The sequence below is a fragment of the Taudactylus pleione genome, unplaced genomic scaffold (genome assembly GCF_031769625.1).
Source record: "Taudactylus pleione unplaced genomic scaffold, aTauple2 ptg000138l, whole genome shotgun sequence".
Classification (NCBI taxonomy): domain Eukaryota; kingdom Metazoa; phylum Chordata; class Amphibia; order Anura; family Myobatrachidae; genus Taudactylus; species Taudactylus pleione.
The window spans coordinates 16,420,105-16,437,189 of NW_028284540.1; the positions used below are offsets into that span (position 1 = coordinate 16,420,105).

The 17,085-nt window shown below is 43.3% G+C and overlaps 1 pseudogene; it reads left to right on the plus strand.

The window, feature by feature from the left end:
* Nucleotides 1–5,257: 5,257 nt before the first annotated feature.
* LOC148522859 (uncharacterized) lies at nt 5,258–8,647 on the plus strand (annotated as a pseudogene).
* The last annotated feature ends 8,438 nt before the right edge of the window (nt 8,648–17,085 follow it).

Genomic DNA, 17,085 nt, shown 5'->3' on the forward strand with positions numbered 1-17,085 from the left:
TTGCGTTCTACGCATGCGTATGCATCGCAGTGTGCATGCGTGATCTAGCAATTGCAAACAGAATTGCGATTGCTCTGGGTCTGCGTAGCCTCTTCAGAGTGATTGGCAGGAAGTGCCGTTTGTGAGTGGTGATACGGGGGGGTGGTTGGGCAAACGCAGGAGTGCCAGTGGCCATAAGCAGCCATAGCACTGATAGTGTGCATTGATGTTAGCAATTTCTGAGTAAGGTCAGGGCTTGTGCAGGTGTGCTTATGGGTCCGATGTTACCGATTGTCTCACTATGTTCCCCTTGTATATGGATGTATGGGGAAGTGGACGTCCTTATGTCTGGCTGCGTTTACAGTGTGAATGCAAACATTGAAATAGCACCGCTGATATTAGCAACTGCGGTGCGTGCGTATAAGCAGAATTGCGAACAGTAGTGAATCAGGCCCTATATCACTATATTTGCACCCAACACAAATCCTGGTTTTATCTCACCAAATCTGATGACCACATAACAGAATATGATTGTCTACTCGGGTGTGGCACTACAGGTCCCAGGTTAACTTGCTGCTGGGTCTTTACAGAAGCATGAAGGTTCCGGGCAGCTAGCTTCTACTACTATTACTAACACCTACTTGGAGGAGATGTATCAAGCCTTGGAGAGTGATAATGTGGAGAAGTTGCCCAAAGTAACCAATCAGCTAACTTTGATTTATCTAGCACAGTCTTTGAAATGACAGAAGCTTATTGGTTGCTTTGTGCAGCTACTCTTTCAAGCCTTCTCTTTCAAGGCTTGATACATCTCCCCCTTTTTATCTCTGGACAAATGACACAGCTTCTATCTTTCAGCTTCTCTCTAAAGGTGCCCACACACATAGCGATCTGCACACGAACAGCCGATGTGTACTATTTCCCTTGAAACTCTCCCCGGCAGCTCTGCACACGATCTCCACATGATCTGCACACAATTTGGTGTCCAATCTTCATATGATCTCTTCTGCATCCAGACTTTCACAGTGCATCTGGTCCTAGATTGTCAGATCTGCCCTACTGCACGACAGATATGACGATGCAATGTGCGACCAGTGGTGACACGCATCGCATCATGATCGTGAGTGGGGACTCATGATTTACTCAGGATTTGGCCATATTTTACACGATCTGTTGTTCCAATGTGTCGGAATCGGCCAGATCGGGTAAAATATCGCTATGTGTCTGGGTAGCTTAACAGTTGGAAAAGTCTGACTTTCCGCATCCTTCGCCTGTTTCAGAGACGGCAACTTTACGCGCGCGTCACTGCTTTTCTCCATATTCAATTCCTAAACAGGCGAAAACGGAAAGCGGCGAACGTGGAACAGGTGGAAAGTACTGTCAGAATTGCAGAAATCAGTCTGTACCCCCAAAAAAGATGCACTAGCATAGGGAATCAATGTAGATGTGTACTAATAGCCCTAATAAAAGTGTTTGGGGTACGTAAGTAGTTTAAATTGCTTCTTATTAGCATCTTTGCAAAAGTGGTGAAGAATAGCATAAAGCAGTATTATTTGGTGAATATAAGTAGTCCAGTCAAATTTGGGTTACTTGGAAATGGGTGCAAGCATCTTTTTATGTTTCTAAAGTGAACTTTTTAAAAACGCCAAAAAGGCACCTGCAATCACAAAAACACCTGACCCATCCTTGCAGACCCCCAAGAAGTCAATTTCACTAGTTTTTATGATTGTCCCCCCACTTTTTACTTTTTTGCCCCCAAAATGAAAGTACTTTTTTGGGGTGTGTGATGTAATTTTTTTTATTTCTTTTTGGCTGATTTGGCCTTTGGGGGGCTGTCCCAAGTGGTGTGAGTCATTTCCCCATGTTTGCACTCCAAAATAACGATTTTGCACTTTTTTTCACCTGCTATTCATGGGAGATACTTTTCCGCCTATTAATTGCATTGAGTTTCCGTTTAGGCGAAATCATCCTGGAATTGAATATGGAGATACTTTGAAAACAGGCGGAAAGTCTGAATCCGCGGAAACTTTTCTCCAAATGGCACTTTTCGCCTCTAATTGAATCCGGCCCTAAGTGGGCTATTTGGGGAGGTATCCACAGAAATTAAGGATCCCCTGGATGTATATATCAGGACTGCGGCAGATATCTTTGATCCATAGTTTTCAATCGCAAACGCTGACCCCATACATTTCTATGGGGGCTGCTTTATTGCCAAATTTACCAAGCTCTGGAAAGCTTTGCATTCTGGAGCTTGGCCCTGGTAGCTAACTCTATCTTTAGAACACGTCAGCCTTTATAGCCTATAGCAGTAGTTCTTACACTCGTTCCTTAGCACCCCACACTGTTTTCCTGGTCACCTAGAACAGATGTAGTTATTACTCACTGACACATTTTAAAAGATCCACAGGTGGAGCTAAGTATTTAACTTGTGATTCTGTAAGGAGACCTGGAAATGCACTGTTTGGGGTCCTGAGGACAGAGTTTGAGAACCTATGGCCTATAGGATACAGTCTGCAAAAAGTACCAGAAGAGGGATCCATAGGATTCCTACCCAGCACTCTCAACATGAATGGTCAGCAGATCACACAGGCCGGCCCCAGAAACTAAAATTAAAGTGATCACCAATATGGTCACTTTACTTTTACACATCGTAGGTTATGGGCTGCTATCGTCACCTTTGCATATGATTCTTGATACATGGTAGCGACATAGGCATCAGAATGGGGGGGGGGGAAATCTCACCCCACCAACATTTCAGAGAGGCACCAAGTGCAGGGGCACTGAGAGGGGGGAGCGGTTATTAATTACCTGGACCCAGGCTGCTGGAGGGGCCCAGCGGGGAACCTGGGTCCTGTGCCCACCCCCTCTTATATCACAGCAGCCCAGCACACTCTGCTGTGTGCTGGGCTGCAGTGGGAGACTGCTTGAAGCTGCTGAACAGCAGCCTAAGTAGTCTCCTATGCCTTTGCGCCGGGCTGAGGGACTCACAGCGCCCCCCTCCCCAGTGTGTTGTGCTGCAAAAATCTTTTCTTTTATTAAAAAAAAAAAAATCCTAAAGGGCGTGACCACGCCTCCCGCAATTAGGCCACGCACCCTTTGCCCAGGCCCGGCTGGATTCTCTACGCCGCTGACCAGGAGCACACAGTGCATTACTGGGAGCTGAGGGCCTGATTCAGAGCCACTCGCTAGATGCGATCGCTCGCACGATGTGTATGCAAATTGTGTAGGCAGTGCTGCCGCACTGCAATTTCCAGAGTTTAAGTAAACATCATATCTATATTTATTGTGTCTAGCATCACTTCTTAAATCATCTATACACGAGCAATATAGAGGTTGCGTACAGCTCCTGGTTACTTATACATTCACTATATCTCTAGCCCTTTCATTTATCAACTAGATATAGGTTGTGCGCAGCACTTGAACCCTTTATTTCTCTACAACACAGCAATGCATTAGCACGCCCAGTATTTCTTAGAGTGCAATCACATAGTGTACGGGCAATTGCACACGGCAGTCCTTGCAGCTGGCATAGGAGACGCACCTGAAGCCGCTGCAGTTAGTGCCCGGAGCATCCGCGTCCTCTCTACACTGCCGGTGCCTTATCGTCTGATGCTGGGGATCGGCAGCAAACACTTCTGCTGCCATGAGGCCAGCGTACCCAGCCGATTGATGCAGCTTAGGGGAGGTAGGTGCTCTCCCGGCAGCTCCTCCCCCGACCCAGGCATGGGCCCATCAAAGGTTTTCATGCATCTGTGTCGTTCCTTCTACCCGCCTCGTGTATATGAGACACTCACAGTCCACTATCGGTGCGCTGTTGGTCTCAGCAGGTTTTGAGTCAGTCTCTCTGTATACCTCTCCCATGGGTCAGGTATATAGGGCCTGATTCAGAGCCGCTCGCTAGATATGATCGCTCGCACGATGTGTATGCGCACAGCAATGCATTAGCATACCCAGTATTTCTTAAGAGTACGATCACATAGTGTATGCAGACACCCACCAACCTGTTTTAAGATGCCCACTTGTGCACATCATGTCCAAGAAGTGTATGCAACCATCGGTACATCGGATGCTATCGCAGCGCTTGAGGTTGACCATACCCTGCCACAAGCACTGCGAGCACTTCAGTGTAAAAACTAGCCAGATGACGTGTACTATGATGCTGTCTTATAATTATGCACACCTCTAAAATGCTGTTGAGATGCTCAGGCATGCCTGCGTTTGTACCTCCACTCCCCCATTTCTAATTGCCAGCCCCTGTTACCACCTACAAACGGCTTCTCCTGTCACTCACTCTGCTGGGCTGTCTATGCGCAGCGAGCGAATGCGTTGTGAACTTTCGCTAAGGTATGCACATGCACACTGCATTGCATACGCATGCGCACAATGCATACCATCGATGCAGCTAGAGTATGCATCTTAGCGAGCGGGTCTGAATCATGCCCTGAGTCCCATGAGACTTCGCACAAAAGGTCAGAAAGGCATGTGCTGAGCTCTGATTGATGGAGCTCATTACATGCTTGTCTGTAGTGCAGGAGAGAGCAGCAGCAGCCTCATGGGAGGGAGAATGGATCAGAGCCAGGCAGCTAAATGCTCAGGAAGAATGGAGCCCCATGTAATGAACAGAAGCAGTGATGTAATTGTAGTATCTATATAGACAGTTTATGTGAGACACTGTTTGATACAACCTGTAAGTACTGTTGACATGAACTTATTTAGTCTCCTGATAGTGAGGGAATCTACTGTCTAGTTAGAGCCCAGACGGGCTAGGATTTTGTTTGTGTTTTGTTTCATTTATGTGCTCTGTACAATAAAGACTGGCTCTGACCAGCTTGTATGAGAACCACAGAATTGTGTCCTGTTTCTCTGGCTGCTGTGTGTGAAGGAGGGAGCCCATCTACCCAGGAGAGGGACCCCTATCCTGACTGTGTCACACTTTATAGTTTATGTGCATTGTCATGTAATAGTAAGATGAGGTAGTGTACCTTTTAAGGATCATGCAGCATAGAAGGACGTGATCAGGAAGTGGAGAGATATAGGAGGTAAAAGAAAGGAGAACAGCTATGAGGAGATGATGTCTTTATCTACCTATACTAAGGCAAGTATTACTTACAATAAATAAACTACATAAACAGCATACTTGATATGTTTGCTATGAAGAAAGGTACATCAGGATATAACAACTGGCGACGAGGATAAACTTTTCATTACTCACACTCAGCTATCTTACTCACAGTCACCATGGCTGACATGCTAGCATTAATTCCTCAGTTTCTGCATGTTGATGCTCCTAATGCTGCAGAATTATGGAGACAGTGGCTTGCAAGGTTTGATCATTTTATTGAAGCTATGGGAGTAACTACTGACAGCAAGAAGAAAAGCATGCTTGTTATCAGGGCAGGCCCTAAGATTTATGAACTTTATGATACTATACCAGAGACAGACACCAGGGACTATACCAAATGCAGGGACTCTTTGACTGCCTATTTTGCTCCAAAATGCAGCCTATCACATTCCAAATATATGGGCAGGGCAGCACAGACAGTGTAATGGTTAGTGTTACTGCCTCACAGCACTGAGGTCATGGGTTCGATTCCCACTACGACCCTAACTGTGTGGAGTTTGTATATTCTCCCTGTGCTTACGTGAGTTTCCTCCGGGTACTCCGGTTTCCTTCCACACTCCAAAAATATTCTGGTAGGTTAATTGGCTCCCCACAAAATTGACCATAGTATGTATGTTTGAGAGCATGTGGTAGGGAATATAGATTGTAAGCTCCACTGGGGCAGGGATAGATATTCTCTGTAAAGCGCTGCAGAATATGTGTGCACTATATAAATAACTGGTAATAAATAAATAATAATAAATATGTTCAGGACAGCTATGCAACTGCAAACCGAATCTGTTGATGCATATATTACTAGATTAAGGATTCTTGCCAGAACATGTCAGTTCCATGATGTTGAAGATGAAATTAAGCAGCAGCTAATTGCATTTGGCACATGTGGAAAGTTGCGCAGACGTGCTCTTAAATCTGAAATGACGCTGACAGAGCTGCAGCAATATGCTAGAAGTCTTGAACTTTCAAAAACACATGCTAAGGATATGGAGAGGGACATGAACCAGCTGGAAGTGTGCAATAAATTGCATACTGACACAAGTGGCTATATGGAGTCGAGTAAATCTAGATCAGTGATTCTCAAACTCGGTCCTCAGGACCCCACACAGGTCACGTTTTCCAGGTCACCTAGCAGGTGCACAGATGTGTTCATTACTCACTGACACATTTTAAAAGATCAACAGGTGGATATAATTATTTCACTTGTGATTCTGTGAGGAGACCTGCAAAACATGCACTGTTTGGGGTCCTGAGGACCGAGTTTGAGAACCTGTGATCTAGATCATGTTACAGGTGTGGATGCTCCTATCCACATTCAGGGGACTGTCCTGCCACTGGTAAAATTTGCACTGCATGTACCAAGCTGAATCACTTTTCCTCTGTTTGCAAATCCAAGGAAACCAACTCTACACCCAAACAATCTTCACAGCAATTTAAATCCAGGAGAAAGACAGTGCATTGTGTGGAGTCTACATCGTCTCCAACTGCAGAATCATCTGATAGTGATAATATGCCAGAAGGCTTTATCTACATGATTCATCAAAGTCGGCAAAAACAAGGTCAGTCCAAAAACTGACATCACCCTAGACAACACCTCTGTTGAATTTCTAATAGATTCCTGTGCTTCTGTATATCTAATGGATGCTATCAGTTTTCAAGAAGCTGCATGGCAAGGTGGTTTTGAATCCAACATCTGTAAGAATATTCACTTACGGTAATAAACGACCCCTTCCCTTACCGGGTTCTTTTGATGTTATTGCACGCAAAAATGACAAACTGACAAAAGCATTATTTTTGTCACTAAATATGCAAGAGGCAATCTCTTGGTATTTGATACTGCATCACAATTGGGTCTTATACAAATTGTGGCCCACACTCACAATTACACCCCTGTTATACCTGCCCACACTCACAATTACACCCCTGTTATACCTCACACTTCCAATTCCACTCCTGTCCTACATGAACCAAAACCACTACGAAGTGATGTGGATGTTTTACTGCAGGAGTATGATCATCTTTTTCACGGCATTGGAAAACTTAAAGACTATCAAGTTCATATTCACATTGATCACTCAGTTATACCAATTGCTCAAGAACATCATCGCATTCCTATCAACATAAGGAAACAAGTGGAAAGGGAAATACAGACTCTTGAAGACTTAGATATCATTGAAAAGGTATCTGGCCCAACACCATGGGTATCACCTATTGTGGTTGTGCCCAAACCAGGTCAACCAAATGCAGAGAGAATATGGGGCATATTCAATTGTGTGCGAGAATAGCAAAAAACCTGCACCTGTGAGGTTTTTCCTGCAGGTGCGGGTTTTTTGCTATTGTATTAGGTGCGTGGTTTTTTAAAAAAACATGCACTGGGAGGTTTTTTTTTTCACGCATCTCCCAGCAGCCCTTGCTCCTCCCATCAGCCCCCAGGACTCCCAGCAGCCCCCTCTCCAGTAAGAAGAGAGAGGGGAAGCCACTGGGAACCGCGGAGACCGAGGCAGGTAAGTGACTTTTTTTTTTTAATTTACACGGCTCGGGCTTTACATTGATGAAAACCCGCGTCCACTGTTTTTTTAAATTGAATCCTGCGGGTATCGGGAGCACGCATACCCACGGGATTCTGAATTTGGCCACGAGGGGCGCGAGGTTTTAGTCTTGCTAAACCTCGCGTCCAATTGAATATGCCCCTATGTGTTGATATGCGTCATCCTAATGTTGCCATTAAAAGAGAGCGCCATATTAGTCCTACTATGGACTCACAGGTGCATGTTTCATTTCGAAATTGGATTTAAATAAGGGTTATCATCAACTGGAACTTGATGAAGAGTCGCAACAAATTACAACATTCTCAACTCATGTTGGGCTACGAAGATACAAAAGGCTGTCATTTGGAATCATATCCGCAGCAGAGGTATTTCAAAATTCTATCCGTCAAGTCATACAATCAGTTCAAAATGCCATCAATTACAGTGATGATATTCTGGTTTTTGGAGCAACACGCCAGGAACATGATGCGGCTCTGTGTCAAGTGTTTCAGTGTCTTCAAGACAGGAATTTAACACTGAATAAGACAAATGCGTCTTTCTTCAACAGAAGCTCAAATTTTTGGGTCACATTTTCTCTGAAGATGGAGTGAGCCCTGATCCACAAAATGTTCAGGCTATTACAAAAATGTCGAAACCTACCAATGCTAGTGAAGTAAAGTCATTTCTTGAGATGACTAACTATTGTTCCCAATTCATTCCAACTTACGCCACTTTGAAAGCCCCACTAAGGGAACTCACAAAGAAAAATACTAAATTCTTATGGACTTCCTCTCAATCGGAAGCATTTGATGACATAAAACAATGTCTACAGGATAGTGTCACAATGTCATATTACAACATTGCTTGGAAAACAGAACTTATTGTGGATGCCAGTCCTGTGGGGTTTGGAGCTATCTTGACTCAGATGAATACCCATGGGGATCATCACATTGTAGCATTTGCGAGTCGCAGTTTAACAGAGGTGGAACAACGCTACTCCCAGCCAAAAAGGAAGCTCTTGCAGTAGTCTGAGGTTGTGAATGCTTTCATCTCTATTTACCATCCAGGCTGATCATCAAGCACTGGTGACACTTTTTGGAAATCCGAAATCCAAGCAACCAGCTAGGATACAGCCTCTAACCCCAAGCGATTTTTTAATACACTTAAACTGCTTCTTACCCCTCCCTCACCCAAGCCACCTGCTACTATCTGTCCAAAGATCTTGCTTCCTATTTCAAAGACAAGATTGATAATATACGAAATGAAATGTTATTCTCTTCCTCAGCTAGTGACTTACTCAATTCCCTACCTGAACCCTCTGGCACATTCTCGTCATTTGACCCCACAAATGAAGATGAAGTATCTACACTCTTCTCATCCTCCTACTCTATTACCTCTCCTCTAGATCCTATACCCTCACAAATTAGTAAAGCTCTGTCTCCTGTGCTCATCCCAACCCTAACTAAAATCTGTAATCTCTCTCTTTCTACTGGCATCTTTCCTTCACTGTTCAAGCATGCAGTGATTACTCCCATTCTGATAAAACAAAATTCTGACCCTAACACTCTTTCTAATTACCGTCCTATCTCCCAGCTCCCATGCCCCTCCAAGCTACTGGAGAGACTTGTCTACACCCGCCTCACACACTTTCTTAACACCCACAACTTATTGGACCCACTTCAGTCTGGCTTCCGTTCCCAGCACTCCACAGAGACAGCACTGACTAAGGTAGTAAATGATTTGGTCACTGCCAAGGCTAAAGGCCATTACTCACTTCTAATTCTTCTAGATCTCTCTGCTGCTTTTGACACTGTTGACCACTCTCTTCTCGTACAAACATTACAATCCCTAGGTCTTAAGGACACAGCTCTTTCTTGGTTCTCTTCCTACCTATCTGATCGCTCTTTTTCTGTTCGTTTTTCTGATTCTGCCTCCTCTTCGCTACCTCTATCAGTTGGAGTACCACAAGGCGCTGTCTTAGGTCCTTTGCTATTCTCAATCTATACCACCTCTCTTGGCAAACTAATCCGCTCTTTTGGATTTCAGTACCATCTGTATGTGGATGATACTCAAATCTACCTATCCTCTCCAGATTTATCACCATCTGTATTGGTCCGTGTCACTGAATGTATTTCTGCCATTTCATCTTGGATGTCATCTCACTACCTGAGACTTAATATTTCTAAAACAGAATTAATTATATTTCCACCGGCCAATAACAGTTACCAATCTGATCTCTTTATCACTGTTGATAACTCAACAATCCACCCCACCCCACAAGCTTGCTGCCTTGGTGTCATCCTTGATTCTGAACTGTCCTTTGTTCCCCACATTCAATCTGTCTCAAAATCATGTTACATACATCTAAAAAACATATACAAAATTCGACCATATCTCACACAAGACACTGCAAAAACTCTAATCCATGCACTCATTATTTCCCGCATTGACTATTGCAATAGTCTCCTTATTGGTCTTCCCAAAAACAGGCTATCGCCATTACAATCCATTATGAATGCAGCTGCGAGGCTTATCTTCCTTGCCAAATGTTCATCGTCTGCTGCCCCGCTCCGTCAGTCCCTCCATCGGTTGCCGGTTTTCTACCGTATTTAATACAAAATACTGTTACTTACACATAAGGCCATTAACCGAATTACACCAACATACATCTCTTCACTCATCTCAAAATATCTCCCAACCCGACCTCTCCGCTCAGCACAAGATCTTCGTCTCTCATCCCCGCACATTACTTGCTCCCATTTACGGTTACAGGACTTTCTTCGGGCTGCACCCACTCTATGGAATGCCTTACCACACACAATAAGACTTACCTCTAGTCTTCAATCCTTCAAGCATTCCCTGAAAACTCACCTCTTCAGACAAGCTTATCAGATTCCAGAACTGACCACATAACCTTCATAGCTTCCATGTCTTATTACATCCCCTCTCACAGTCCACACATAACCTCACATATTGTCTTTCTTTCACATACTCCTGACATTTTGCCGACATTCCTGTGTGACTGGATCATGCAGCCCACCAAGAACCTCTGCATTCTGGCCGGACTTGCAATATATAGCACCTATCCTTGTGTATCAATGCCTATTTCCCTATAGATTGTAAGCTTGCAAGCAGGGCCCTCTTACCTCTATGTCTGTCTGTTATTACCCTGTTTTGTTCTATCAATGTTTCCAATTGTAAAGCGCAACGGAATATGCTGTGCTATATAAGAAACTGTTAATAAATAAATAAATAAATTATACAATGGTAAAATACATACTAGTAGCTGTGGATGAATATTCATGAAATCCTGTTCTTGAAATAATATCTTCAACATCTGTCACATCTGTCTTACCAGCATTGGATAAAATCTTCACTACCTATGGAATTCCAGGAACAATAAAGACAGATAATGGTCCGCCATTTCAAGGTGCTGATTTCAGCAAATTCATGAAACATTTTGGAATTCAACATCAAAAAATGACTCCCCTGTGGCCACAAGCTAATGGTCTTGTTGAATGTTTTTTATGCATAATCTTAGAAAGCAAATAAAGATTTGTAAAGTATCCCGAATTCCAATTCAACAATCCTTAAATCAATTTATCAGACAATATCCATCAGTGCCTCACTCCACAATCCCTCCTCAGACATTAATGTTCCAAAGAAAAGTGATCAGATCCACACTTCCGGAAATTCATTTAACTCCTGCATCTAAAGATCATCAGATTAGGAAGACGGACTCTCCTAAAAAACAAAAAGCTAAACAGTATGCAGATCAGAAAAGGAGAGCTATTTCTGATTTACAAGAAGGAGATCATGTTCTGGTGAAACAAAACGTAGTACGCAAAGACATGACTGCTTTTCACCCAAGTCCACTGATTATAATGGAAAGGAACAATGGCCCTCATTCAGACCCGGACGCAAGTGACCGTTCGTACGTTGGGCGAACGTAAAAAAATATTTAAATTCAGGCACACGCTCGTATTTTCGTTCGCATCAAAACATCCTCCCCAAACTCAGGTGACCCCTCCTCTAACTAACGAGCGTGCCAAATAGCGAGCGTACATCCCCGAAGTGGTTTGAATGGAACGCACGCACTAGTACTACCCGGAAGTTGGACTGTCACATTTCGAATTAACTGCTCGTTTATTCTGCCTACCTCCCTCAATCGTAACATGCCAATCAATATATCAATTAGCTTAATTGGTTTTTTTTTTTTTTACACAATGCAATACACTTTATTTATGTCCGTGTTTGTGTTTACCCGCAGAATACGTACGGCTTAAACATTCGCTTCTAATTGTCAAAATACATGTTAGCCCCTATTAAATAATTGTTCCATTAGTTTTTATACCCGCATATTTCCTGGAGTTCATTTCTTTATGTAAATTTGCTTACGCATGTCACTGCATCAAGCCTATCATAAGTCTCCACAGATTTCTGGCCCTGTCGAACACATGACTCATACACTAACCAATAGAATTGCTCCTGTTAATTTCCTAAATACATTAGCCAATCATAAAATTTTGGAGCACTTTATCAAAAATAATTTTTTGGAAAAACTCCATTGCCATCATGAGAGCCTCCGCATTCACCAGGCGCGAGCTGCTGGTGCTTACGGAGGTGATGGATAGGCGGATCACCAGCCAGCCGCCACCCATCACCAACCGCGAGAAGCGATCCGCATATGCGGAGGTTCGGGCCCGCCTGCGCTCCTTCGGCTCACGCCGCCATATCGGGCAGCTGGAGCGCAGGTGGTCGGACCTGCAACGGCGGACGCCCCGCTTGCTGGCATGCTTTCGCATGCAGATCGCAGAAAGTAAGTTTTATGGATTGTGTTTTTCATGTTTGTCTTTGTGGCCCTAACTGCATGGCCATGTTTTCCCTGTATTTCATATTTATTAATTCTCCTCATATCTGCATGGCCATGTTTTCCCTGTATTTCATATTTATTAATTCTCCTCATATCTGCATGGCCATGTTTTCCCTGTATTTCATATTTATTAATTCTCCTCATTTTTTTTATTTTTGGTTTTTGGGGGTGCATTTGAAATTGTTTTTTTGCGCGGTTTTTTGTGGGAACTAACCCCAATTTGTTTCCCATCTTTAAGGGGCCCAGCGAAGACTACGCCGTCAGCGTCCGGCCAGACGACGATCCCGGCCACTCTCCCCAACCCCCAGCCAACACTCCAACTCCACTCCTTCCCCTATTCCCCACTCCTCCCCAGCCTTCCTACACCCTCAGCCAGATTTTTCTGGCCTCCTTCCCCTCCGTCCCAATTCCCCCTCTCCTCCAACCACCCCTCTTAGAATGACCCCCTCCCTGGAGTCGGTCATTACCCCGCCCCGATCTTTGGGGAATGGACCCACCTCCGAGGAGGACGATGGAGGGCCTTCTGTAGCTGGCGTTGGGTCTTCCGGTATGTTTTTTTGGGTGTTTATTTATCGTCACAAACTGTTTGTATGTAATCATGGGGTTTTTTTGTGTTTTTTTTTTTTAATTTTTTGGTTTTGGGCGATTGCCGTAACCTGTTACTGCTGTTTTCAACATACACATAGCACACCTGTCGGAATTTGGACATAGGCCTTGTATTTTTGCCCTACACCATTTTATTTTGATAAGTTTTAATGCAGTTTTTGATAATTGATTTTTGTGGAGTTTTTTATTAAAATATTTTGTAATGTGGTTTCACTATTGTTGTATTAATCCCCACACTTTTCTCACCCACAGAGGAACAGAGGCTTCGGGCCAATTTATCCGCCTGTGTGGCCCAGATGCACTCCAATATCATCCGGGTGCTGGTGGTCCTTGACCGTATGTCGGTCCTCCTTAGGGAGTAGTTTTTTATTTTGGGCCCATTCTGTAAATAAATTGTTTTTTTTTAAGTTACGTTCTGGCTCATTCGTTTTTTCAAAACCACATATTGTTTACCCTGACATAAGTAGAGTGTTCCTGCAATGATTTCAAATTTTGGACAATAAGAGTGTGTGTTGTATTTTTATGTCAAACAGCCACAAGAAACACCTAACAGTACCAATCTGATTTCCCTTTTTTGGTGTAGTCACAATTAGATATTTCTAAATTTTACAGGTTCCTAGTTTTTGTGCAAGCAGCTTAGGGCAATATTACGAAGCAAAAGGATTGTACAGGCTTCCTTTTGGTGTTGGTTTGGACCCTGAATAAAGAAAACATATTTTCTCAAATGGCGTCAGTACTGGATTACCCCTTAGTCAAATGTGACGTGTGTGAACCTGGTTACACTTGGTGGTAACGTTCCCAAAAAGGGACAACATTTCACTCTCAAAACATTTATTATCAACATAACTGAAAATTCAAAGTGGTCACTCACAAACAAAACACACAGTGATAATCTCAAATACAACACATAACAAAAAAACCACATCACATCCAAAAAATCAAGAACTGGTTAACGAAGGACCATGACAACATGATTCCACATATATGGCGTTGCAATAAGGGTTCCAGAATATATTCCCAAAATATCCACATACAGGTTTTGTAAGGGTAGCAGGAAGTAGTCATCGTTGGAGTGCCAAAGATTATGTAAAAAAACAGAAGATGGAGCAAAAAATTAGCCAAAAATTAGATGTTCTCAAACAAACCCAACCACATTAGGTATCAACACTGTTTTTTTTCAAATCATTACCTAAAAAATCTGGCCACCACATCATCGCGTATGGCCTCCCCACATACTGACCTCCGACCAACCTCGGGGGGGCCATCCTCAGGTAAGGCATCCTCTGGCTGCATTGTGACCCCACTCCTTATGGCGATGTTGTGAAATATCCCACACAGGACCACAATTTTCGAAACCATATCCGGCAAATACATGAGTTTGCCACCAGAGCGGTGGAGGCATCTGAATCGGCCTGGTGGCTGTAAGTGCAGAATTATACTCACTTTGTGGCCCTGGTGTGGGAGCCAAATAAGGAGTGAGCAGCCAGGGCGTGCAAGGGTAGCCACTGTCTCCTGTGAAAACGAAAAGTCAACATCAGGCTCACTCTGTATGAAGCTTAACATTGTTATGTACTAAAGGTCTCCACTTACCCAGAAGCCACGCATCACCAGCTTGTAGGTTGTTTAATTTGTGCCATATCCCTGATTGCCGGATGACGAAGGAGTCATGTGCACTTCCTGGTAATTTTGCATTCAGGGACAGGATCTGGAGGGAGGCATCACATACCACCATTACATTGAGGGAGTGATAGTGTTTACGGTTTCTAAATATTGCCTCCAGCCGTGCTGGAGGCTGAAGTAGTATGTGAGTACCATCCACAACCCCTATGATGTGTGGGAAGCCAGCTATTTGGTAAAAATTGGCCTTGGCCACACTAAGGGCACCCATATCCAAAGGCATTTGAATAAAATGATGGAGGTGCTTGAAAAGTGCCTCCATCACTGCCCTCAGGATCCGGGAAAAGGAGGATTGTGAGATGCCCGCCACTATTCCCACCGTTGTTTGGAACGATCCTGAGGCACAGAAATGTAACACCGCCATAAATTGCGTAAGTGGTGGAATTGCTGTAGGACTGTCAATTTGCCGCTCAAGATCACTCTCTATTAATGAGAGAGTGTCTATGATGATTTTTGGAGGAAGACGGTATCGTCTTAAAACCTCATCATCTGGCATTCCAAAAAGGGTGACACGTGTTCGAAATATCTGGGGCCTTGCACGCCTACGATGCCTACGCCTGGGACGAGATTGAGGTTGGTCGGCTTCCGGGAGCAGGGCCAGAACAATCCGACCCATATCAACCTGAAATGACAACATTGGAATGTCAGCCTTTTTACACCACCCATTAAAAATACATGTAACTTTGCTTGAAAATACCATCCATTGATGCTTACATGCCAGGGTATTGTCATGATATGTTGTCACTGCAAATAATGACATCAAAAATATACATCATTTTATGCTGGCCATGTCATTATCACAAATTTAAGCAAGACAAAACATAAAAGGGGACACACACACATTTGAGCAAAGAGCAAAACGACGTTGCGCACACTACGTCAAATTGAGGCCAAATGTAAGCAACCAATGCTCCAGCAAAAAAAAAACATTTTTAAGGGATGAATACACATTTCACAAAGCGCTAATTAGTTCGCAAATACAAGGCACAATAGGAAGTAGTAAAAATGCGCTAATTAGTTCGCAAATACAAGGCACAATAGGAAGTAGTAAAAATGCGCTAATTAGTTCGCAAATACATGGCACAATAGGAAGTAGTAAAAATGCGCTAATTAGTTCGCAAATACATGGCACAATAGGAAGTAGTAAAAATGCGCTAATTAGTTCGCAAATACAAGGCACAATAGGAAGCAGTAAAAATGCGCTAATTAGTTCGCAAATACATGGCACAATAGGAAGTAGTAAAAATGCGCTAATTAGTTCGCAAATACATGGCACAATAACGCCGCAAAAATAATGTAAAAAAACCACAGAGTTCTAATTTGCTAAAAACAACGTAACATGTGGAAGGCCAACCAAAGTTGCGTACAGACAAACAAGATCATTTCCTAAACAGTTTAACAAATAAACTTACCAAGAGATAATATATAAGAAACCGGACCAAAATGTCTTTGGGGCAGAGCCAAAATAAAACCTAAGAGAGATGAAATGACGGGAAAAACTTATTAGAAAAATCGACACCAGAATGAGAGACAAATTGACCCAAAGTTAGACTTTCACAAACTTACCAAAACTGGAAACGACCAAAAAATTCAAAATGGAACAAAAACTAACGGAAAACAAAGAAAAAAAAAAAAAACCCACAATAAACGCAATCTCCGACACCAGCCAACAATCAACTCCAACCAACGTAACCTCCAACATTCAATAAACGCCACCTCGAGTCGAGACGCCCCAAGCCATAAATAGTGTTTTGTTTCCCGCACAAATTAAGGAAGGATCAGAGGAACGCACAATCAATGATGCGGCCGCAAAATAAGGACGCATGTATAAATACGTCACGAGACAAAAACACAATTCTGGTGTATTTATAGTTTGAACATCACACATGGCTACAGACCAGGGAAACAATGGACAACAGTCAGGCGGTAAGTATTTCATGCATTTTGACTCAATGATTAATTATAAACATAATATTGTGCACGTTGTGAAGTTGAGAATTCTGCAAATTTACCCAAATAGGTGAGGAGGATGACATGGAAGAGGCTGCTGGGCCCAGTATTCCGGGCAAAGCTGCCAAAAAGAAAAGGCAGCCACAATTCACAAGAAAGGAGATGGAGGTTTTGATTCAGAAATGTGTGGACATCCTGCCACAGGCAGACAGGAATATGAGTGCAAGCCAGAAGTGGAGAATGTGGGAAGAGGTAGCCGTGGATGTCAATAGGGTGGGTGATTATGTCCGTCTAGCCCGGGATGTCAAACGGCGGTAAGTAAACACTTGACCACCCTAAAACCAAACACCAAATCAAAA